This window comes from Monodelphis domestica, chromosome 4 (assembly GCF_027887165.1).
Source record: "Monodelphis domestica isolate mMonDom1 chromosome 4, mMonDom1.pri, whole genome shotgun sequence".
Classification (NCBI taxonomy): Eukaryota; Metazoa; Chordata; class Mammalia; order Didelphimorphia; family Didelphidae; genus Monodelphis; species Monodelphis domestica.
The window spans coordinates 371,222,596-371,248,210 of NC_077230.1; the positions used below are offsets into that span (position 1 = coordinate 371,222,596).

Genomic DNA, 25,615 nt, shown 5'->3' on the forward strand with positions numbered 1-25,615 from the left:
TTATCCTTTATAACCCCAATGCCTAGCACAGGGCTTTGGCCATTTGTTATTGTCGTCTTTCAGTTATTTTTCAGTCCCACCTGATTCTTTGTGACCCTGTTTGGGGTTTTCTTGGCAAAGATATTGGAATGGTTTGCCATTTACTTGGATCATAGTAGATATCTAACACTGGGACAGGGATGAGACAAGGTAGAAATGGGCCATGTCATTGCTGCCTGTTTTAGTTAGCTATTCTTTAAAAAAAAAACACAACTTTTTAAACCCTTTACCTTTTATTAGAATCAATACTAAATATTAGTTCCAAGGCAGAAGAGCAGTAAAGGCCAGGCAATTGGAGTTAGATGGCTTGCCCAGGATCAGAATTGTTTGAAGCTATATTTGAACCCAGAACCCCTTTCTTCAAGCCTGGCTTTCTATCCACTGAGCCACCTAGCTGCTCCTTTCTAGGTTCTCTTTTAATTCTTAAATTCTATGATCCTATAATCCCTCTCAAAGGATATAAGCTCCTCGAGGGCAGGAAAACCTCTATCACAGTATCTGGCACAAAGGAAGAGAGACTCGATCTGTACATATACATGAATATTAGTTAGAGAGTGATAAGTAAAGCTCAAAGGAGAGACCTGAGCAAGATCCAGTGAAATCAAAAGTTCAGAGGATCAGGAGAGCTCCAAGCCTCCTGGAGGGTTATTCTATTTTAGTCAGGCCTGGAAGCCAGAGAAAAGCCTGGACCTGGCAGCCTGGGGAGGCAGGGGGAAACTCAGGGATATCTCTGCCTAGATTTGGTTTGTGGGTAGAAGTAAAATGAGAAGTAAGCTTGAGATGTCTCACTCTCAGAGGGGTAGCCCAAGTAGAAGGACTGGACCCCAGAATAGGCAGACAGAAGGCTCTTAAACTAAAGAATCCATTAGCCCAGCTCATCTTCTCTTAGCTCCATAAAGAAACCTACAAGTGTCTGTACTGATGCCCTGCATACTCCATTAGAGGAGAAGAATGGAGAGGGCAGGAGAGAGCAGGAGGAAGAGAGAGAAGGGGAGAAAAAGAGACAGGTGGGGAGAGAAGGAGAGAGGTGGGGAGAAAAGGAGAGTGGAAGAGAGAGGAGAAAGGTAAGGAAAGAAAGAGAAAAGAGAGGAGAGGAGAGGAGAGAGGAGGGGAGAGAAGAAGAGAGGAGTAAAGAGGAGAGAGGTGGGAAGAGAAGGGAAGAGAAGGAGAGAGGTAGGGAGGAAAGGAGAGTGGAAGGGAGAAGAGAAAGGTGAGGAGAGAAAGAGAAAAGAGGTGAGAGGAGAGAGGACGGGAGAGAAGAAGAGAGAAGAGAGGAAAAGAAAGAAGAAAGGAGAGAGAAAGGGAGAAGAGATGGAAAGGAAGGGAGAGCAGAGCTACATTTAACACCAACTTCATAAGTGCTACCTAATGAACCAGATGGCAAAAATAATGCTAATGTGTCAAATAATCATGAAAGGAAGAACCGCATACTTAGCCTGGAATTTTGAAAAGCCCATTTTGGATTGTATGGCATGCATCCAACTAATAGACAGATCTAAGCAGCGTAATTAAAACAATTCTTTCCTGATGACAACCCTGTGATCTAGGCAGTATGTATATGGAATTTTATAAGTAAAGAAACTAAGACTAAGGGAGGTCAAGTGATCTGTTCACAGGCACACAGGTAGTATTAGAAGTGATACTAGAATATAGGACTTTTTCCAACAGATCATGTCTCTTTAAAGTTCCTTTCCTCTGTTGATTATCTCCAATGCCTTTCTATAGCTGTTTGCATCCCCTTAGATTGTGAGCTCCTTAAAGGCAGAGATTGTCTTTAGCCTTTCTCTGTATCCTCCAGAGCACAATGCCTGGCATACAGTAAGTGCTTGATAAATGCTTGTTGACTGGAGGCAGTTGGGTGGCTCAGTGGATTGAGAGCCAGACCTAGAGATGGGAGGTCCTGGGTTCAAATGTGACCTTAGACACTTCCCAGCTTGTGATCCTGGGCAAGTCACTTAACCCCCATTGCCTAGCCCTTACCTCTCTTCTGCCTGGGAAGTAATACACAGTATTGATTCTAAGATGGAAGGTAAAGGTTTAAAAAATAATAATAAATGCTTGGGGACTAACTTCTGTTTTTCTCTCTCCCCCTTCATTGTCAGTCTATCAGCTGTCCATCTTCATTGCTCTCAGTTTGCTGATTTTAATCAGCTGTGGACCTTCTCAACTAATCACTAAGCTTGTTCCAACTGTGTGTAAACAAAGAGTTTGAGCCAGAACCTCAGGGGCCCTCTGTTTGAGAGACACCCATGAGCTTTTGACATCCATTTTGATGGACCAGATACCTTCCAGGATTCCTTCCTGCCTTCTCACTTGGGCTCTGAAGCACAGTATTCAGATAATGAACTTGGGATAAGTGAGGCATTGCTGTCTCCACAAGTTCTAGTTTTGGGTAGAGTGATGGATTTGGTGTCAAGAAGACAGGAATTCAAATTCTGTTTCAAATATTTACTAGCTATATAGCTCTAAAAATTTTTTTTAACCCTTACCTTCTGTCTTAGAACTGATATTAAGTATCAATTCCAAAGCAGAAGAGTGATAAGGGCTAAACAGTTGGGGTTAAGTGACTAGCCCAGGGTCATACAGCAAGGAAGTATAGGACGTCGTAGTTGAACCCAAGATCTCCCATTTCCACATCTGTCTCTATCAACTGAGCCACCTAGCTGCCCCTCTATTTTAAGCCTTAATTTTTCCCTCTGCAAAATGGGAGTAATAATAGCAACAACCCCCTAGGCTGGAGGTGAGGATTAACCCAGAAAATTTGTGTAAAGTACTTTGCTAACTTTTAAAGTACTAGGATTCTTCTTTTTTAAAATTTGTTTTTATTTTTTAAGAGCCCTCAACATAGGCAATCATTTTGCCATCATTGATGGTGAAGAGGGAGGAAGCGTTGGTGGGGCAGAGAGGGCCCAGGGACATTGTCCCTTCCTTACCTTTGCTTCTGAAAAGCCCATGCCTTCTGTGGCTACAGGGCAGGTACCATTCTGGGCTGGCATTTCAGCCAAAGCTGCTAAAAATAGCCATTTGCTTCCCCCTTCTTCAGATGCTGAATATGCATGAGACTATTTTCAAAAAGTCTTCCCTGGTCCAGCTAAGAAAACATGCCCCCTTCACTCTGTGCAGGTAAACAAAGCTCAACCTTGCTTTTCCTTAGCCAGAAGGAAGGAAAATCAGGAACTGCAAAAGAAATGCTTTCCTGGAAGTCCCAAGCTAGGAAGGACCTCCAAGGTCCTCTAGTCCAGTCCCTGCCCAAAGCATCGATCCCCTGGACAAGTAGTTATTCTGCTTCAACTCATGGAGAACTCAGTGCCTCCAGAGGCAATCCATTGGACTTTTGGACACTTATGATCATCTGGAAGTTTTTTCTTGCATGGAGTTGAAACTCACCCCTGTGACTTCTCTCTATTATCCTTGATTCTACTCTGGAGCCCAAGCAATTTACAAGTCTGATGCCTCTGTCCTATCCACAGTCTTCAAGTAAAAGGTTGGGGAATGGTTGAACAAGTTGTAGTATATGGTTGTAATGGAATACTATTGTACCATAAGAAATGACAAACTATGAATTCAGAAAAGCCTGGAAAGTCTTCTATGAACTGATGCAAAGTAAAGTGAGCAGAACCAGGAAAACAATGTATACAGTAAAAGAAATACTGTATAATGATCAACTATGAAGGACTAAACTATTATCAGTAAAGCAAGGTCTCAAGACAACCCCAAGGGACTCAGGACAAAAAATTGTTCTCCATAGCCAAAGAAGGAATTGTTGGGGGAGTCTGATTGCAGATCAAAGCACACCATCTTCCACTATATTTCATTCATGATTTTGTTATTGTATGTGTGAAAAGTCTTCTGCCACAGTGTAGGCAATATGGTAATATATATATTTCATGAAGGCACTGATATAATCTATGTGAAAATGTTTACAGCCTTGGGGAGGAAGGGAGAGAGAGGAAGGAAGAGAATCTGAATCATATAATGTCATAAAACTATAGTCAAAAATTATTTCTATGAATAATGAAAAAATTAAAAAGAGAAAAAAGGCACCAGTGATATACCTACCATGCTTTCCCTTCCTTAGCCAACATTTTTCTGTTCCAGGCTAACCAGCCTCAGTTCCCTCAATTAGAGAGTAGACATTCCACATCCTTAAAAGTGGGGTATCACCCAATCAGTGATGCCTGGAGAACTCTAACGCCAGAAATCTCTCCATGGGTTTCTCCTCTAAGAGCTGCTATGGGAACCTAACCTGGTGCTTGGCAGGATGCCATGCTCTTCCCTGCTCATCAGCAACTTTTACTCAGTTGACATAATTTCTCATTCATTCATCCATTCATTCAAGAGGTATGTACACCCCACTGTGTGCAGAGTTGCTGTGTTTGGCACTGAGGGAGTATAGGGTTTCATAATCCTCTGCCACCTTTTGTAGTCTCAGAGTTGGTACTCTTGCCTCTGCCCTTTGAAAAGAATTTGCTTGATGTCCCAGGGTCCCTGAGGACTTGTTTTCTGACCATCATCACCTGGACTCTTTTGTTAGTGCCCAGGGTAGCACTAGGTGCAAATAATATCATCTCCCCTTTACAGATGAAGAAATGGAATCTCAGAGAGGCACAGTGATTTCCCTAGTCATACAGCCCTACCTCACAGAACTGTGGGGAGGAAAGTTCATTATCAGTCTTCAAGGCAATCATTCAACTAGCATTTATGACCTACTATGTGCCAGGCAATGGGTCAAGTGATGGGGATGCAAGGGTTTTATGACAATAACACTAATAATAACATAACTTGTTCTCCAAACTCAACAAGCTTCCTTTTTTTAAACCCTTACCTTCCATCTTGGAGTCAATACTGTGTATTGGTTCCAAGGTAGAAGAGTGATAAGGGTTGGGAAATGGGGGCTCAGTGATTTGTCCAGGGTCACACAGTTAGGAAGTATCTGAGGCCAGATTTGAACCTAGGACCGCCCATCACTACATCTGGCTCTCAATCCACTTCACCACCTAGCTGTCCCCTAAGCAACAAACTTAAATGGGATGATAGAAAGTGTAATAAGGTCCAATGGCAAATGGACTGAATTTGGAGTCAGAGGATCTAGATTCAAATCCAGGCATTGACTCTTTTACTTAGGTGACCTTAAGCCAATTATTTATCCTCTCTGGGTCTTAGTTAGTTAGGGGGTTGGACTAGTTGACCTCTAAAGTCCCTTCCAGCTCTATGTCTGTGACTTTATTAATATCTTCACCTTAATAGTAAATGAGACATGTAATATTTGTAAAGCCCTTAGCACAGTGCTTTGCTCTTAGTAGCCATTTGATAAATTCCTATCTCCTTCCTCTTCCCTAACAGCAATATTTCATGTTTCTAAAGGACTCTGAGTTTGAAAAAGTGGTTTCTTCACAGCAGCCGCATGAGAGATATAAGGTAAGGATTACTATCCCCATTTTAGAGATGTAAAAACTGAGGCTCAGAATGATTAGGCAACATACCCAGCCAGGACCACCAAGCTCTTAAGAGAAAGAGATAGGACCCAAAACTAGGTCCTCTAATTCCAAATAGAGAGTTCTTTCCATGATCCCATCATACCTCTAATATGGATGTTAACTTGAGAACTAATGGGTCCTATTTATGAATACAGTTTTGAAAAAATGGAAGAACTCAAGACCAAGTTCCATAGGTATCCAGCAACATATGAAATAGATTTTTTCCTTTAAAAAAGTCATGGAAGTGGGAGGGCCATAAGGTAAAATTATGTTTATCAAAATTCTCTTTCCCATTGACTCCCCATTTTAAATCCATGTGTTTAACAAATATGTATTGAGCAACCTGTCACATGCAGAACACTGGGAGTGACATTTTGATGGACACAGAGACAAGACATGGTCCCTGCCCTCAAGGGCAATAAGACATGGACACAAATAACTCTAATATAGATTGGAATACAATAAGGCCATGAAGGAGGAAGAAAAAAGAATTTTGAGAAATCTGTGGAGGGAAAAATCACTTCCAACTAGGAAGAATCAGGGGATGGAGCCAAGATGGCAGCACTGTAGCAATGAAAACTGGAACTGCTCTGAGAATCCTCCCAAACCAACTAGGAAGAATCATTCAGGGCTTCTTGGAGGAGGAAGGAGTTGAGCTAAGCCTTTAAGTAGTATTTGAGCAGGCAAGACCATTTCCAGGCATAGAAAATATCGGAAAGCAAGGGCTGAGGTGGAAGCATGAATGGGGCATGTTCTGAGGTTAATAGCAATGTGGGCATCCCTTCTGTACAATGATCTGTTTGAAGGAAATGGGAATGGTTCACTTGGAGAGAAGGTTGAGGAGGGGGTGCAGAAGACACATTATTGAGGTTTTTAAGTAAACCACATGAATCAGTATGAAATCAAGGTAAGGTAGACTAGAGTCAGACTATAAAGGCTTTACTATAAAAGGCCTTGATTGCCAGATTAAGGAGCTTGGGTTTTGTTTGGTGGGCAGCCAAGGGCCATGAGCCAAATGGGATTTGATATCTATAGACATAGAAATACACACATACATACACAATCTGTGTGTGTATAGTACTTCACAAACCTTTAAATACCAACAATTATTGTTATTGCTCTGAATAGTCTTTAGTAGCGTAGGAACCTAGACAGGACTGTGCATTGGAAGTAATAAATGGGGGTCTGGAGAGACAGGATTAGGCAAAGAAGTTCCTGGAGGTGGGGAATCTGGCTAAAAGTCTCCTAAGATAGTGGGAATGGAGAGATCACAATAGTCCAGTCCAGGATGGAAAAAACTTAGCCTCGGGATTTGGGGAGGAGGAGAGGGGCTCAATGGCTGTATTCAAGAACCCAAAGAAGGGCTACCACATGGAAAGGGGACATTACATTTATTCTGCTTGAACCAGGAGAATCTTATACACAGAGACTGATCACACTGTGGCACAATCGAATATAGTGGACTTCTCTACTAACAGCAATGCAATGATCCAAGTCAATTCTGAGGGACTTATGAGACAGATGCTATCCATATCCAGAGAAAGAACTGTGGGAGCAGAAACCCAGAAGAAGAACTGCTTGATCACATGGATCGATGGGGATATGATTGGGGGGTGTAGACTCTAAACAATCACCCTAGTGCAATGATCAATACTATGGAAATAGGTCTTGATCAACGACACATGTAAAACCCAGCAGAATTGTGTGTTGGTTACAGGAGTAGAGAGGGAAGAGGAAAGGGAAAAAACATGAATCATGGAATCAAGGAAAAATATTCTAAATTAATTAAATAAAAATTTCAAAAAGAAAAGAAAGAACATTATCCATATCCAGAGAAAGAGCTGTGGGAGTAGAAACACAGAAGAAAAACATATGATTGATCACATGGTTCAATGGGAATATGACTGAGGATGTAGACTCTAAGTGATCACCCTAGTGCGATTATCAATACTATGGAAATAGGTCTTGATCAGTGATATATGTAAAACCCAGTGGAATTGTTCACTGGCTATGGGAGGGGGGTGAGAGAAGGGGAAGGGAAAGAACATGAATCTTGTAACCATGGAAAAATATTCTAAATTAATAAATTAAATACAATTTTCAAAAAGAAAAGAAAGAACGTTATCCATATCCAGAGAAAGAACTGTGGGAGTAGAAACACAGAAGAAAAACATATGATTGATCACATGGTTCAATGGGAATATGACTGAGGATGTAGACTCTAAGTGATCACCCTAGTGCGATTATCAATACTATGGAAATAGGTCTTGATCAATGATACATGTAAAATCCAGTGGAATTGCTCATTGGCTATGGGAGGGGGGGAAGAGAAGGGGAGGGGAAAGAACATGAATCATGTAACCATGGGAAATATTCTAAATTAATACATTAAATACAATTTTTAAAAATTAAATAAAATATTTGTAAAAAAATAAAAAAAAGATTTATTCTGCTTGTCCCCAGAGGACAGAAACAAGGTAGCATCATCAAAGTGGTGAATTTAAATTTAAAGTAATTCACAGGGATCCCAGGACCTTCTAGGAGAGAAGCTGAAAACTAGAGCACAATGACAAAGGATGAGAAAAGGAGAGCCGCCATTGTTCTTGGAGAGCTCTCAGGGATTTTGCATCCCTTATCTCCTTCCCACCTCACTACAGCCCTGAGAGATGGGGAGTTTTATCACCCCCACTTTACCTCAGAAGAAACTGAGTTCCAAGACCTTAAGGGACTTGCCCAGGGCCACACAGCTGGAAAGTCTCTGTGTCAGGAGCCAAACCTAGGTCTTCCTGACTCTGGGCCCCATTACCAGGCCACCAGTGAGTGACTCTCCTGGTCAACATGTCTAGGCTCACGCCCAGGACTGTTTTAAAACTGTACACCCCCACCCACTACCCACCCAGCCCTATATTAAGGAAAAACACCACCTTGTCCCATCGAGCCACCGTCCATGATGTTGATGCCACCTGTGAACATGGCCTCAACCTACAGGGCCCTGAAACGTCAACAGACAGGCCCTGCCTGGCTATTATGGGGAACAGGGACCCGACTTGTTCTCTGTGCCGCCCAGAACTGAGCTGTTTAGAGATCAGGAACATTTTAAGGTGGGCCCCTTCTTCCTCCACATTTGGCAGAGCTCTGCATAAGACGTCCATTATGTATGGGGCTCAGGACAGCAAACCTGTGAGGTTAACCTAAAATTAGTGTGAAATGTGCAGTGGGAGCACTGAGCTATTCGAAGGCAGGATGCCTCCAGCCCACAGGGATGGGATAGAGGTGGGGGCATGGACGAGAGCCCAGAGAGGGCAGAGAGGGCAGCCCTGGGGGAACATCTGCCTGCTTCGTGGCCTCCCTGCTCCACACCTTGCTATGAGCCAGCATCACTGGCCTGGCCGGGAGGCTACTGTAATGTCTGCGTCAAGTCAGTCGCTGTGGGACAGAGGCTGCTGGGTCTTTCCAACGCTGTTCCTTAGGAGCTAAGAAAGTTGCAAGAATAAATCTACTGTGTAAGTAATCTTCTTGTCCCCTAATGTTCTTGGAATTTTCACTCAATTCCCAGAGGACTAGAATTCAACATATAGCATCCTAGAATCTCAGCACAAGGCAGTACCTGCGGTGATATCAAATTCAAGTGGAAAGAGGCTGCATTTTGACTTAAAAAACAAATTAACATTATCTATGTTTTATTCTATTTTTATTTATTTTGTTAAATATTTCCTAATTAAAATTTAAAAAAATCTCTAGCCTTCTTCTGTCTTAGAATCAATACTAAGTACGGATTGGGCATACTTAGAGGCAAGTGGGTTTAAGTTTCTTGCCCAGGCTCACACAGCTAAGAAATGCTTGCTGAGGCCATATTTGAACCCAGGTCCTCCTGATTCTAGGCCTAGCACTTTATCCACTGTTCTATCTAGATTCCTTCTCACTCTCCCCAATTACATTTTAATTTGGGGTGGGGGTGTAGTGGGTAGCATATGGCCCCCCTGGCCAAGGATTTGACAGTACGTCTTAGAAGATATTTAGTCTAACCCATGTGAGAGAAGATAATATCTTCTAAATGTCCCTTACAAGGGGTGGATCTACCTCTACTTAGAGACCTCCAGAGACAGAATCAAGAGAGGTGACCAGTTCCACTTTTGGACCTCTCTCAGGGTTAATACTGACAGGTAGGGGGCACTGGATCTGGAGTCAGGAAGACCCAAGTTCCAAATCTAACTTCAGATAATTACTATGAGACCTTGGGCAAGTCACTGAACCCTGCTTGCCTCAGTTTCATCCTTTGTTATAAAAAAAAGGAGCCAGAAAAGGAAATAGCAAACTACTTTAGCATCTTGCCATGAAAATCCCCAAATTGGTCCCTGAAGAGTCAGACACAACTGAAATGAATGAACAACAAAACCCGGGTAAGATGCTTTTCTTTACCTTGAACTGAAATCTGTCTGTCTGTGACTTCTGGATGTTGGGAGGAATCCTGGCTCTGACACTCACTATCTGTGTGACTTTGGTCTAGTTGCTCACCTCTCTTGATCTCAGTTTCCCTCTCTGTCAAAATCAAGGAGTTGGGAACCACTAGGTAACAGTGGAGAGAGAGCCAGTCAAGAGGACCTGGGTTGGAATCTGGCCTCAGACACTTCCTAGCTGTGTGACCAGCCACTTAATCCCAAATGCCTAACCCTTACTGCTCTTCAAGTAAGGGTTTAAAAGAAAGAAAAGAAATGAAAAGAAAAGAAAAAAGGAAAGGAGAGGAGAGGAGAGGAGAGGAGAGGAGAGGAGAGGAGAGGAGAGGAGAGGAGAGGAGAGGAGAGGAGAGGAGAGGAGAGGAGAGGAGAGGAGAGGAGAGGAGAGGAGAGGAGAGGAGAGGAGAGGAGAGGAGAGGAGAGGAGAGGAGAGGAGAGGAGAGGAGAGGAGAGGAGAGGAGAGGAGAGGAGAGGAGAGGAGAGGAGAGGAGAGGAGAGGAGAGGAGAGGAGAGGAAAGGAAAGGAGAGGAAAGGAAAGGAAAGGAAAGGAAAGGAAAGGAAAGGAAAGGAAAGGAAAGGAAAGGAAAGGAAGGAAAGGAAAAGAAAAAGAAAACCAGAGAGTTAGATTGGACAGCCTCTAGGATTCTTTCCAACCCTCTCTAGGATAATGTGATAGAAAATGATAAATGAGAGAATACTCTGAGTCCTGCCAAGAGAGGAAACTATAAAAATCCAAAGCATTGCTGTTTGAAATGATTATTTATTCCGGACAGGAAGAGGTTGAGAGGGGACTTTTAATTTCAGCCATGCAGAGGATGGTGAGCAATTGTTCTCCAGTGAGGAAAGACCAAAGGAAATAAGTATGCATTGGGACAGGATGAAGTTAAGATAAAAATAGCATCTTGATGGGGCAGCTAGGTGGCTCAGTGGATAGAGAGCCAGGCCTGGAGTTTGGAAAGTCCTGGGTTAAAATCTTCCTACTTGCATGACCCTGGGCAAGTCACTTGACTCCCATTGCCTAGGCCATACCAGTTTTCTACCTTGGAACTAATACTTAGTATCCATTCTAAGATGGAAAGTAAGAGCTTAAAGGGGGGAAAAAACATCCTGAGAGTTAGTAGATAGCCAGGTGAGCTAAATCCACAGTCAATTCAATTTGACAAGCATTTATTAAGTGGCTACTGTGTACAAGGGAAAGAAGTATGAAATTGTGGGGAGAGAGCTGGTCTTGGAGCCAGGAAGACCTGAGTTCAGGTTCTGATGCTGACCCAAACTGGCCATGTGACCTGGGCAAGATTGAGCTCTGTCTCCCAGTGCCCCTGGCAGCTAGCTCTCTCTGGCACTAAATTGTAGAACAGTTTATTGGCCCAGGGAGTTCTTCAGAAGGACTTCCCTACAATCAATGAAATCACAGGATCTGTCCAAAATTTTTAGAAAGTGCCAAGCATTGTGCTAGGTCCTAAAGTTAAAGAGAAAAAAAAAAGAAACAGTCCTTACCCACAAGGAGTTTCCACTTAATGGGGGTGGATGGTGGGAGGACAATATATGCACAGAGAAGCCAATAGGAAATTAACACACAATTTTTTTGGGGGGGAGGGTTCAGTTTCTTCCCCAAGGGGACAATTGGGAAATGTATCTTATTTTTTCTTCTATCTTAGTATCAATTGTATATTTTTCATTTCTATAATTTCTCTTGCCTCTTTTTATCTGTCTCTGCCCTAAAGGAATAGAAAAAAAGAAAAGACACACATGTGTGAGTGCATATACACACATACTGGACACCTGTGTGAATATGAATTTATATATATGTGTACATACATGTGTATACACATATATACAGTGTTCTAAAAGAATTTGTGTCGTTTAGGTGATTAAATAACTTCTGGATGTATTTATACCAATGTGTATGTATATAGGCACACGTTATACATACAGTGTTCTAAAAGGATGCTATTTTTATCTTAAAAATTTTTTAATCTAATTTTTGTTATCATGCAAAACACACTTCCATATTGGTCCCCGTTGTTAAGAGCACACTTAAACAAAATCAACCCCTCAACATAAAACCGTTAATATACATATGTGAAAGATAGCATGGTTTCATCCGCATTCTTCTGACTCCAACAGTTCTTTCCCTGGAGGTGGAGAGCATTCTTTGTCATAAGTTATAAGGATGTTATTTTAAGCTATTAAAAAGCTCATAAATATGTGTTCTTTTTTCCATCTAATGTTAAAATAAATAAAAGAAGGAGGAATTTGGAAGAATCAAATGTTAATGTCACAAAAGTTGTCTTAAGCACAAGCTTGACATTTAAAAAGGATTTTTAGTGAACCCCAAATCCTTGAGTTTCAGTTATGGGAATCAATAGACTTTTCCCCAATTGTTTAATCTAGAAGTTCTTCTGAAGTCCTTGCTACATGTAGCCTGTGCTAGGGACCTGCAATACAAAAGCCAGAACCAGTCTTTGCCCTCAAGAGGTTTCCATTCTCTTGGAGGATAGATGCAACACACACACATGTGAACACACAAAATACACACAATTATTATTTTCAATTTATAGATGAGGAAACTGAGGCTGGAGGAGGTTAAGCGACTTGCCCAGGGTCATACATCTACGTAATGTCTAAGGCAAGATTAGACACCAGGACTTCCTGATTCCTGGATCAGATCTCTATCCATTACACCACTCAACTGAGTAAGCAGGCTGCTGGTGTACTAGTGGCTTTACTGGATTGGTAATGAGCAAGTTTGAGGAGGGGAATCTAAAGATGTGATGGAAAGCTTGGTGGACTCAGAGGACAGCCTGGAAAGAATTAGGAGCGGGCAGAAGAAGAGGCTGGAAGGGCATGAAGAAGTGGTAGAGTTGATCTACTTTCTTTAAAAAACAAAAGGAAACAAACAAACAAACAAAAAACCCTTATCTCCCATCTTAGAATCAATACTGTGGATTGGTTCCAAGGCAGAAGAGTGGTAAGGGCTAGGCAATGGGGGTCAAGTGACTTACCTAAGGTCAAAGTCACATAGAGTATCTATCTATCTATCTATCTATCTATCTATCTATCTATCTATCTATCTATCTATCTATCTATTCACCCACCCATCCATCCATAGCTATCTCTGTCTACCTCTGTCTGTCTGTCTGTCTATCTGCCTTACCTTCTTTTTTTTTTTAAACCCTTACCTTCCATTTTAGAAAATACAGGGTATTAGTTCTAAGGCAGAAGAGTGGTAAGGGCTAGGCAATGGGGCTTAAGTGAATTGCCCAGGGTCACACAACTAGGAAGGTCTGTGGCCAGATCTGAACCCAGGACATCCTGTCTCTGGACTTGACTCTCAATCTACTGAGCCACCCAGCTACCCACTCTGCCTTACCTTCTATCTTAGTAGTAACCCTCAAACAGAAGGGCAAAGGCTAGGCAATGGAGGTTAAGTGACTTGCCCAGGGTCACATAGCTAGGAAGTATCTAAGGCCAGATTTGAACCATCTCTTGGCTTTGTTCTCCACCTAGCTGCCTCCTAGGTCTTCTGTATCCTTGTGGGGGGGTGACTTCATGGAACTGGGGTCAGCTGGAGGCATGCCTCCCATTGTCACTGAGCCCACATGTGCACCATGTACCTGGGAGAAGGGTGGGTGCTGATGGAACTGCAATGCTGGATCCAGTCTCCAACTGGCTGGCTGCCTCACAGCAGCTGCTAACCTTGTTCTTGCGTCCCGGGATTTGGTGATGGCCTAGGAAATCCATGAGTTGGCCAGCCTAACAGAGGGGATTCAGGCCAACAGCACATCCTGTCCCATCTCCAGGGAGGAAGGAGCAGGGAGGGCAAAGGAATCAGGGCCTCCCTCCCTTAGCCTCCATCCCTCCTAGGTTGTCAGAAAAGCAGTCATTGGCTGGCAGAGGACAGTTTGAGCGGGAGGTGTGAGTCCCAGGATGGGAAGGGCCTAGTTGGGGATTTCCACTAGGATAATGGTTACCCCCACACCCCCAAAGGAGCAAGAGGCAAGAGACTAACCAGTAGTTGCAAAGGGGTGGGGGAGTGCAAAAAAGGAGGCGAACAATGTCTACTTTCTGCAAACTCCTAAGCACAGCCCCATTCCCTCATGCCAGTTACAGATACTTTAGCACCATGACATTTCTCAGCCTTCCATCTAATGGGTAGAGAGGGCATGACAGGGAAGAAGGAAGCTTGCAGGCATCACCCAGGAAATGCAACACCAATGATCCTTCCAGGCACACTCCTCTCCCAAAGCCAGCCAGGCAGGGATGGTTAAAGCTGGCCAGACCACATGGGGCAGCCAAGTGGCTAACAGCCTGGTTGAGAGGGTCAAAAGGGAGGTAATAGCCTGGGAAGCAACATGGATGATAGCCAGGCTGGACAGGCACCACTCTGGCCTTCTCAAGAGTCTCAATGACAGGCCTGGCCTCCTGATCTTCAGCAATTCGAGTTAGCCAGGACATGTTAAGTTATTAAGTGCCTACAGAAAGCAAGCCCCACTGAGCCCTGGGAATACAAGCCAGATTCCCACAGAATACAGCAGCATACTTACAATGGAAAGAGAATAGGATTTGTAGCAGAGAGTCTGGATTCAAAACCTGCCTCTGGAATTTACCTGCGTGACTTCAGATAAATTACTTAACCTCTCCAGGCAGAAGCAGGCAGTTTTCTCTTCTGCAAATTTGGGGCTTTGTCCAGGATGAACTATAGGGTCACTTCTAGCTCTAAATTCCAAGCCCCTATGATCTTGAGTTTCCAGTCTAATCTCTTGTTTTCTTCAGAATTCTGCTCAAATGACACCTCCTCCATGAAGCCTCTCAGGTCTTTCCCTAGTGACTAGCATCTTTTTCACCCCGACATTGTTTGGGGGTATTCATCCAGTATTTATTTTACACATATTTCTTTTTTTTCTTTAACTTTTACTTTCTGTCCTAGTGACAATTCTATATGCCAGATGCTATGTTAGACTCTGGAGGAACAAAGAATAGAAAAGAAGGGTCCTTGCCCTCAAGGAACCTACATTCAATTGCTAAAGACCACATGCATAAAAGGAAATATATGGGGCAGCTGGGTGGTTCAGTGGATAGAGACCAAGACCTAGAATCGGTTGGTCCTGGGTTCAAATGTGACCTCAAACACTTCCTAACTATGACTGTAGGCAAGTCACATAAGCCCATTTGCCTAGCCCTTACCATCTTCTGCCAGGGAACCAATACACAGTATTGATTCTAAGATGGAAGGTCAGGGTTTAAAAAAAAATGGCCATAGAATTCCATGATCTCACAGTGGGAAGAGACTTCAGGGACCATTATATCTAGAACTACTTCTGTCCCATCTATAGTATCTCCAGTGAGTCTCCATGGCCCTTGCTTGCCAAGGCAACTCTTGCCCTTTTGGTAAAGAGTGAACTTTAAGGAAGTTTCTCCTCGTACTGAGCTAAAACTTGACTTCTTTAACATCTCTTCATTGCTCCTTGGTCTGCTTTGTAGGACCAAGAAAAATGAGGTGGTTTTTGCTACTGTTTTTTTTGAGACGGGGGTCTCCTCTTCCCATCTAGGCTGATCCCACTGCTTATGTGCATGGAAACTGGCCTCCTGCATTTCCCACCTGGACTGGTTCAGCCTTCCTTGGGTGCCAACTGGCCCTCTCTTCCAGAAAGTTTCCCATACTTCTGACAGGTTTCCTGTGGATACTGATTAGCTTTAGTCCTCTTGCAGTTTGGAATTCCCAGGCTCAAGGGTTACAGCAGCCTCAGCCTCCCCTAGTAGCAGGGAGGGCCATCAAACTTAATCTCATTCTTTCATATCACATCAATATAGTCTGTCAAGATTGTTTGGGTTCCTAATTCCATCATATTAGTTATCCTTTTCATCTTCAAGATAACCATGAATTAGAAAAGCCCTCAGAGTCACTTACATTAAATATCAATAAGAACAGGACCAAGGACAGATCCTTATGGCACTCTACTAGAGACAGTCACTCCTCCCTCATCCTCCCTGTTTCAATCCACTTTTCACCAAAATGCTGAATGATTCAGCCTCTTCTGAATCTATTATTTATATCATAACTCATTCCATATCTGTCCCGGATTAATTAAGACACTGTGGCATCCTGTTTACCCTCTTGAACAAGCTCTTGCTCACTTCTGCCCTTGATACAGAGTCTCCAAACCAAAAAATAATACTCAGAAAAAATAATAGTGCAGAATACTATGGGGTTATCACCCCCTGAGATATGGATTCTATGCCTATTCTTAAAATATATGGTCTTTTCCCTTGAGACACCAGACTTTAGAGGGCATTGATAATGCTTGCACTTCTTTGGCAGCATAGAAACAAGGGAAAAACATTGAATTCAGCACTGGAAAGTGGCCCACTGGAATGGGACTTCAGAGGTCATTTAGTCCAATCTCCTCATTTTACATAAAAGGAAACAAGTCTAGAGGGGTCAAGTGACTTGCCCATTATCATGCAGGGAGTATGAGTAGCAGGGCTAGGAATCCATCTAGAGCTTCTGACTCCAAATTAAGTGGTGTCTCCACTGTAACACACCATTTCCAAAGCTACCTAACTATCCTATTATCTAGTCCATGTTTCACCATCTTGTATATGAGAATACTCTGTCAATTTCCTTGCTGAAGATCTAAGTAAATGATATATCTATATTCCTCTCATTTATCCTTATAGCAACTCTGTCCCCCAAAAGGAAATAAAGTCACTTAGATATGACCTGCTCTTGATGAAGTTATTCTGGGTTTTTGTAATTACTGCTTCCTTTTCTAGACATTCATTGACCATCCTTTTAATAGTACACTGTCCAATTTTATAAAGAATCAATGTCAAACTCATTTTTATTTTCAGATTTTATTCTCTGTTTTGTTTTTAAACTGGAAACAAGAGTTGCTATTCTTTTGCCCTATGGCATCTCTCCTAGTCTCCATGCTCATTCATGCTCATTCAAAGATGATAACAGGGGCAGCTATGTGACTCAGTAGATAGAGAGTCAGATCAGGGTTCAAGTCTGACCTCAGATACTTCCTAGCTGTGTGATCCTGGGCAAGTCACTTAACCCCCAATGCCTTACCCTTACTATTCTTCCCTGCTTGATGTAGCATAGTATAGAGATAAGATTCGAATTTAAAGTCAGAGGGCCCGAGTTCAAGTCCTGACTGTGCCATTTAACTGGCTATACGAACTTAGTTTGGGGCAGCTCATGGCATATTGAATAGAGTGCTGGGCTTGGAGTCAAGAAGACTCATATTTCTGAGTTCAAATTCAGCCTGTTAACTACCTGTATGACCCCAGGCAAGTCACTTAACCCTGTTTGCCTCAGCTTTTTCATTTGAAAATGATCTGGAGAAAGAAATAGCAAACCACTCCAGTCTCTTTGCTAAGAGAACTCCAAATGGAGTCAAGGAGAGTCAGATATGATGGCAATGAATGAACAACAAAATGGGCTGAGGGAAGCTTCAACTAATATCAGCTTCCTTACCTGCAAAATAGAGATAACACTTGTGCTACCCACCCTAGGCTGAAATGAATAGATGAGACACAGAAAGTTAGATCTGAATTAGACATTAGAGATCATCTAGTCTATCCCTCTTTTTCTAGATGGGTAAACTGAGGACCAAAGGCATAGCTCTGTGGCTTTGTTCAAAACCACAGAGACAGTAAGCTAGTGTGGTATGATGTGGAAAAGGGTTAAACTTAGAGTAAAGAAGGGAAGAGGAGGGGAAGAGGAACAAGCACTTTATAAAATATATAATTCATAAAAACCTGACACTGTGTTAAGCACTTTACAAATGTCATCTTGTTTGAGCCTCACAACAGCCTTGGGAGGTAGGTGCTATTATGATCCCTATTTTACAGCTGAAAAAACTGAGGTAAACAGAAGTTAAGAGACTTGTCCTGAATCACCCAGCCAGGAAGCCTCTGTGGCTGTATTTGAACTCAGGTCTTCCTGACTCCAGGCCATCAGCTACCTCTAGGAAGACTAGGGTTCAGATTCAGCCACTGAGGGTTATGAACTGTGTGAACATAAACCTCTTAGGCTCATTTATCCCATCTATAAAATGGGAATGATAGATGTAGAACCTTTCTCAGAGCTTATTCTGAGACTCCAGTGAGACAACAGAGGTAAAGTGTTTTGCAAACCTTAAAGTGCATTATATTACCCTATAATTATTAGTCAGAGTTTGAACCCAGATCCTCTGACTCCAAGTTTAGCATTTTTTCATTAAACTCGGCCAGAGATGTCAGTTCCCCAGTGTATTCCTGAGTATGATTGAACTAGATTAAAACATAATTGGAGAGGCAAGTTAGGTAGCATAGTGGATAGAGTCAGGCCTAGAATTGGGAGGAACTGGGTTCAAATCTGACCTTAGACACTTTTTCTGGGCAAGTCACTTAACCCCATTTGCCTAGCCCTTGCCCTTCTATCTTAAGAGTTGTTACTAAGAGAGAAAGTAAGGAATTATACATATATATATATATATATATATAATTGGAGAACATTGAACAGAATAAATATAAAAATACAATAGAATGTAGATAATGGCAAGTCACAACCCCCATTGCCTAGCCCTTACTGCTCTTCTGCCTTTGAACCAATACATAGTTTGGAATCTAAGGTAGATGGTAAGGGTTAAAAAAAAAAGAACATAGGAAATGTTAATATGTGGTTTTCTAAGTCCATGTACAACCCACAGGAATCCTTATGTATGGGTTAGTGGCCTCCATTTCTATTCGAGTTTGATACCACTCATCTCTGCTGCCTCCGTGCGGCATTTAATCTCACAGTCATTGGAACATGTTTTATCAGGATCCTTATTGAGAGTGACCATCTAGGGCCTTGCCTAGAGAGCTGGCCTTGGAGTCACCAAGACTTTGGTTTAAATCCCACCTTTGATACAGCCTCATGATATGGGGCAAGTCATGGCACTCTGTCGGGGCCCTTCAGGCAACATTCAGAAATCCTCTGTTTCAGAAGAGTTTGTTGAACTGAGTCAGTGGAGACTGCCCCAGTGATGACAGCAGTCTGGACCAATAATAATGATGATGATGATTACTGTTTCATCCTTTCCCAGGTGGTAGTGGTGAAGGAGGCCAGGGCATTTGTCCCCTTTTAGGGAAGGTCCTTGGGTAGCTCTCTCTGCTCCCCTTCCACCTGGGGAAGGGCTATGGGCTGGAGTCTGGCAGAGCCTAGTAAGCCAAAGTCAAGCCCAAGCGATCAGTCGGCCAGCTGAAGATGAAGCAAATGGTCTTTGCCAGTGCCCAGCCAGGGGTCACAGGGCTTTGATGCCAGAGCCAAGGGCTAAGATCCAAGCTGGGCAACAGAAAACGATGATGGAGGTCAAAACTAAGCAGAAACCAGCAGAGTGTAACCTCCTCCTCCCTCTGCCCCCTCCCCAGGTATTAGGATTGCCTTGTAGAGAGATAGGAGGGGAGCATGCCCAGGGGTACACCTGGTTCCAAGGGCGAGGAGTCAGACTGGGTCATCAGATAAGCTGCTAAACCCAGACTGGCAGGCAAGTAGGCAGAAGGAAGGCTGCCTTCTCATTCTGGAAGGCTTAATACATCAGAAAAATATTCCCAATGAAGGGGAACCACCTAGAGCAAAATAGAGCCTCAGGGGTGGAAAGGCCCTCAGAAGGTACCCAGACCACCCCATATCCAGCCAAGAATCCCCTTGATGTCACGTCAGACAAGTTGTCATCCAGCCTGTTGAATTCAATTCAATTCACTCAACACTGATACATGCCCACTGTGTGCAAAGCATTTTGCTAAATTCTGGCATTCCAGTTTGGGAAAGATCTCACTGTTAGGAAGCCCCTCTGTGTCATGAGCCAAAACCATGCCTATACAAGATCTCTCTTCCACAGGAGAACCTTTCAAACACTCTAAGACAATGACTATATCCCTGTCAAGCCTTCTCTTCTCTGGGCTAATTATCCCCAGGTTCCCTCAAGTCATCTTCCCATCAGACAGCCTCCAGTCCTCTACCCACCCTTCCCCTGGGTACCCCTCAGACAGATAATGGCCTTCTAAAATGTGGTGCCCAGAATAGCACAACATCCTCTGGATGGGATTCAGACAGAGCAGAGCACGGTGGGGTTGCCAGCCACCTTGTTCTGAATGCTAGCACTCTGCTAGTGAAGTCTCACAACCCCATCTGGCCTTGGAAATACCAGGCAAGCTGAGCAGCGGAAGACTTCCACTCACCAGAGAAGGCCAACCAACCACAGGTACCTGCCACCGACCTAATCAGGTCAGGCTCCCTGGATGAGGAACCACCTACAGGGAGATAGAACCTTCAATGGCAGGAGCACAGGACCCCCAGCCTACCCAGAGGCCCTCTGACTTTTGGCTAGCAGAAGGGCATCAACCAAGAGACAGACTCAGGGCATATCAGAGCTGAGGGTCCTCAAAACATGGCATGCCAGAGCTGGGAGAGACCTTAGAACCCAGAATGCCAGAGCCGGGAGGGAGCTTAGATCAGAGAATGTCAGAGCTGGGAGAGACCTTAGAACAGAGACTGTCAGAGCTGGGAGAGACCTTAGAACCCAGAATGTCAGAGCTGGGAGAGACTTTAGAACCCAGAATGCCAGAGCTGGGAGAGACCTTAGAACCCAGAATGTCAGAGCTTGGGAGGGCACCTTAGAACCCAGAATGTCATAACTGGGAGAGACTTTAGAACCCAGAATGCCAGAGCCGGGAGGGAGCTTAGAACCCAGAATGCCAGAGCTTGGAAGGACCCTTAGAACAGAGAATGTCAGAGCTTGGGAGGGCACCTTAGAACCCAGAATGTCAGAGCTGGGAGAGAGCTTAGAACCCAGAATGCCAGAGCTGGGAGAGACCTTATAACAGAGAATGCCAGAGCTTGGGAGGGCCCTTAGAACCCAGAATGCCAGAGCTTGGGAGGGCCCTTAGAACCCAGAATGCCAGAGCTTGGGAGGGCCCTTAGAACCCAGAATGCCAGAGCTTGGGAGGGCCCTTAGAACCCAGAATGCCAGAGCTTGGGAGGGCCCTTAGAACCCAGAATGTCAGAGTTGGGAAGGACCTTAGAGATCATCTAATCCAAACATCATTTCATTTTACAGATGAGGAAGTACATTTCAGAAAGAAGATGACTTATCTAAGGGCACACAAAGGGATTCAGTGGCACAGCCAGGACCAGAACCCAGACGTGTGGTTTCCAGTCCAGAGCTTATTCTCATCCCCTCAAAATGGCTCCTTGGCAGGAGGACTGGTCTCCTCAGTTTGGGGATGCAGATCACCCAGGAAAGACAGCTGACTTCCCTCTGCCCCCTGGCATTTGTGCTGCCCCAGAATTCCTTGAAACTCAAAGAGACTTACCTGCCAAAGGCCAGCTCTGAGCTCATAGTCTAGAGGTTTCAGAGATTCCTGGAAGCTGAGACAACCATGTTCATAAAAGGCCTATGAGGAAGAGAGAGAGAGTGTGTGTGAGAATACCTCATCTGTCCCGATACTGTCTGTCCTCCAAAACTTTCTTTGGTTTTGAGAAATTAATGTTTCCTCCCCCAAAAGATCAGTGACTCTATGAGCCCCTGGCCCCAGGCATTCTGGCCTCCCTCCTTAGCCAGGCTGCAATTTCCCAGCAGCGCTGCTTCCATCACATTCCAGGCAAGCTGGTTTCCTTCTTACACAACATTCTACCTCCATAGCTTTGAACATCCCTGACCCTGTCAAACAAATCCTACTGCTGTCCTCTGGGGCTTGAAACATCAGGGTCCATGAGATACACTCCTCTCCCTCACCAGCTGAACTTGAATAAAGGAAGCCCAGAGTGCAATGCTGACCCAATGGGATGACTCGCTAACAGTAGATTTCAGGCATCAGTGGGGGAAGATAGAATCAATATTAAGTATTGGTTCTAAGGCAATGGGGGTTAAGTGACTTGCCCAGGATCACACAGTTGGGAAGTGTCTGAGAACAGATTTGAACTCAGGGCCTCCTGTCTCCAGGCCTGGCTTTCTATCCACTGAGTCACCTGGCTGCCTCTGAGGAAGATCATTTTAAGGTAAGTTAGTCTTCCAAGCATCCCTCAAGTCATGTTAGGGAGGCAGGTGCTGGCCTAATATATACTGGAATTTTTTTCCCCTATAAAGTCATGTAGAATATGAGAGCTAGGAGGACCCTTAGAACATAGAGGGTCAGAGTTGGAAGGGATCCTAGAGTTGGGGTCAGAGGCTAAGATCCATCCCTTAGAGAACATCTAGCCCAGGAACAGATACTTTCTTCAGTAGTAGACCACATGATCAGAAATCCCTATGTATGTGGGCTGCATGAATTTAATTATGTAATTGCTTACATTCAGCTTTAATTACAGTCACTAACTGAGCCGAGCTTCCAGATTGATTATACATTACTCCCCCTCACATACTCTACCTTCCAGTCCAATCAGCCTACTTGTCATTCTCCATCTCCTGTCTCCATGTCTTTGCCTGGGCCATTCCTACTTCTAGAATCCTCTCTCCTTCCGCCTCTGCCTCTTGGACTCTCTTCAAAGTTCAGCTCAAGTGCCACAAGTCCCACCAGGCCTTTCCTGATCCTCCACGCAACGCCCTGCACTTTTCTGGACCCTCTCCTCACCCTGATATTCCTTGACTCTTCAGCTCTTGTGATCATCCTCTTCTCCCCCTCTATCTCCTACTGCCCCTTTAGACTCCACCTTCAAGCGGCCCAGCTCTGATGGGTGAGTTTTAGACTTCTCTTGCTCAGAAATATACCTTCACACTCTTTCCTGCCCAATCCCACACCCCACATATGTATTTTCCCTAACAGAATGTAAGCTTCTTGAGGGCAGGGACTATGTTAACTTATTTTTGTATCTATGGTGCTTAACCCAGTGCCTGGCATATAATAAATGTCATATCATTTATCTGTTCACCCTTCTATCCATCCATCTATCCATCTTTTCATTTATCTATCTGTCTGTCTGCCTATTTCTCTCTCTCTATCTGTCTGTCTGTCTGCCTATCTGTCTGTCTGCATGTGTGCCTATCTGTCTGTCTGTCTGCCTGTCTGTCTGTCTATCCATCCATCTGTCTATCTACTATATATATTATGTCTGTCTATCTATTATCTATCTATCTCTGTATCTATCCATCTCTATCTAAATGTCTGTCTGTCTCTATCTGTTTGTCTGTCCATCCATCCATCTGTCCATCTATTCATCCATCCATCCATCCATCCATCCATCCATCCATCCATCTATTTGTCATCTTGTCACACCTGTGTGTGTATGTGTTGTTTCCTGTTACTGGAGTATAGGCTCCCTGAGAGCAAAAAGATTCATTTTTTTATCTACAAATCCAAAATATCTGTTGTTGTTAAACCATTTTTTCAGTCCTGTTCAACTTTTTGTGACCCCATCGGGGTTTGGATTTTTTTTTTTGGCAAAGATACTAGAATGGTTTGTCATTTCCTTCTCCAGATCATCTTATAGATAAGGAACATTAAGCAAACAGGGTATTGTGACTTCTCCAAGGTCACACAGCTAAGAAGTACCTAAGGTCAGATTTGAACTCATAAAGATGAGCCTTTTTGTCTCCAGGCCTAGAGCTCTATCGACTACACCACCTAGCTGCATCAGAACACAGTAGGTGCTTAATAAATATTTACTGAAGGAATGATTGGTTTCTAGCCTGACAGCTGGTTCTTATGGGATTTAGCCCCAAAGCCAGGGCTAGGTCCCAGAATCCCCTGCCTCCTAGGCTAGGGTTCTCCAATGAGTGATGGGCAGAAAGGTCAGCTCTCGTGGCAGAATGATTTATGAGCAACATGTTGGCTATTTGATTTCTTACGGATTTCAAGCATCCAGAATTACCCCAGTTGGGAACTCTGCTGGCACTCAGCCCAGCCTCTCCCTGAGGCCTTAGAAGACAATTTTATGAGTTGCCATGGCTCAACAAATTCTTCCTCCTGAGGCCAACCTGAAAATGAGCCTCTCTGAATTCAGTCAGGCTGGTCCTCAGGTGACACATTACCTGGCACGAGGCCTTTTCTCCAATTCCTGCTCTGGTAGGGCCTATGAGAGTTTGTGCTCTACAGGTACAGCCCTCAACATCTCATGGTCATCTCCCCGTCACAAAGAGGCATTGGGCAAGAACTTTGGTCTAAAGGTGTGTGAGCTCAGGTTCTCAATGAACAAATTGTTTTGCCAAGAATCTCTTGGTGGGTTGTACTTCAGCATCAGGTGGGCTACAAATGATGCCTAGGATCTAGCCCATTCCCCTCATTATAGAGAAGACAATACTGAGTAGGACCAGCTGAAAGGAGCCTAACTGCTCACTCATGGTCTTCTACCAAATCAAAGCAAGGTTGAAGTCTTTGAACTTGGCAAGATTCAGCACGGGGTTCAATTTAATACCTTTTTATTAAGCCCCTACTATGTGGCAAGTACTATGATAGACAATAAGGATAAAGATAAAAAATGAAAGAGTCCCTGCTTTCAGAGGGCACCTAGGTGGCTCAGTGGTTTGAGAGCCAGACCTAGAGATGGGGGTTTCTGGGTTCAAATCTAGCCTCAGACACTTCCAAGCTATTTGGCCCTGGACAAGTCACTCAACCCCCATTGCCTAGATTCTACCACAGTTCTGCTTTGGAACCAATAAAAGGTATTGATTCCAAGACAGAAGATAAGGGTTTTTTAAAAAGTCCCTGCCCTCAAGGAGCACATTCCACTGGGAAGTCCCAGCAGATGCACAGATAAGCCAGTACAAAATGAATTTAAAATAAGCACAAAGTATATTGGGAGTGGGGTAGAGACACACCAATTTAGAGGGTCAGGAAAGATCTTACAGAAGAGGAGGCACTCAAGCTGAGCCTTAAATAGAACTAGAGATTCCAAAAGGGGAAGGTAGAGTATTCTAAAGCACGGAAGTTGGGAGTTATATGCCCTTAAAGAGGAAGAGCAAGTGGGCCAGTTTGGTCCTGGCCAAGGTCAGATCTTGGACAATTGTCTGTATGCTCCTGGGTCTTAGAGCTTTCTCCTTTGTCCTTTTCATAGAATCACAGAATTGCTTAGTGGTATAGATGCTCACAGCCTATTAGTCTGGCCCATACCTGAACAGGAACCCTGTTATATTCTACTGACTAGAGGGTGGTCATCCAGCCCCTGCTTGAAGACCTCCAAGGGCAGGGAACTCTCTATTTCTCCAGGCAGCCCATTCCACTTGTGGTCAACTAGAATTGCTGGTAAGTCTTGTTTTTCCTGACATCAAGTTTACACTTGCCCCTGGAATTGAAACTTCTACCCATTACCCTTGTTCAGTCTTCTGGGGATAATTAATTAGAACAAGTCAAGTGTCTCTTCCAAATGACAGTCATTTCAGTACTTGAGGGCAGTTCTCATTCTCCTCTCTCTCATTCTCCAGGCTAAATGTGGCCAGTTACTTCAACTGATTTCCATATGGCATGAACTCAAGGCCCTTCCCCATCCAGGTTGCCCTCTTCTGGATACTCTCCAACTCTTCAATACCCTTCTGAAGGCATGGTTCCCAGATCTGAATACAATACTCCAGATGAGATCTGATGAGGACAAAATACAGTGAGACTCTCATCTCCCCAATGCTAGAAATTATTTCCCTCAACGATTACATTAGTTCTTTGGCTAATACATTATCCTAT

The 25,615-nt window shown here is 43.8% G+C and overlaps 1 protein-coding gene across 1 annotated transcript in view; it reads right to left on the minus strand.

Annotated features, from left to right (window-relative positions):
* The window catches only part of HIVEP3 (HIVEP zinc finger 3), a 651,964-nt gene that overhangs the window by 183,524 nt on the left and 442,825 nt on the right, over positions 1-25,615 (minus strand). Inside the window, exon 3 of the mRNA XM_016422541.2 lies at positions 21,320-21,400. The gene's annotated coding sequence lies outside the window, so the exon portion shown is untranslated. The remainder of the gene's footprint in view (positions 1-21,319; positions 21,401-25,615) is intronic.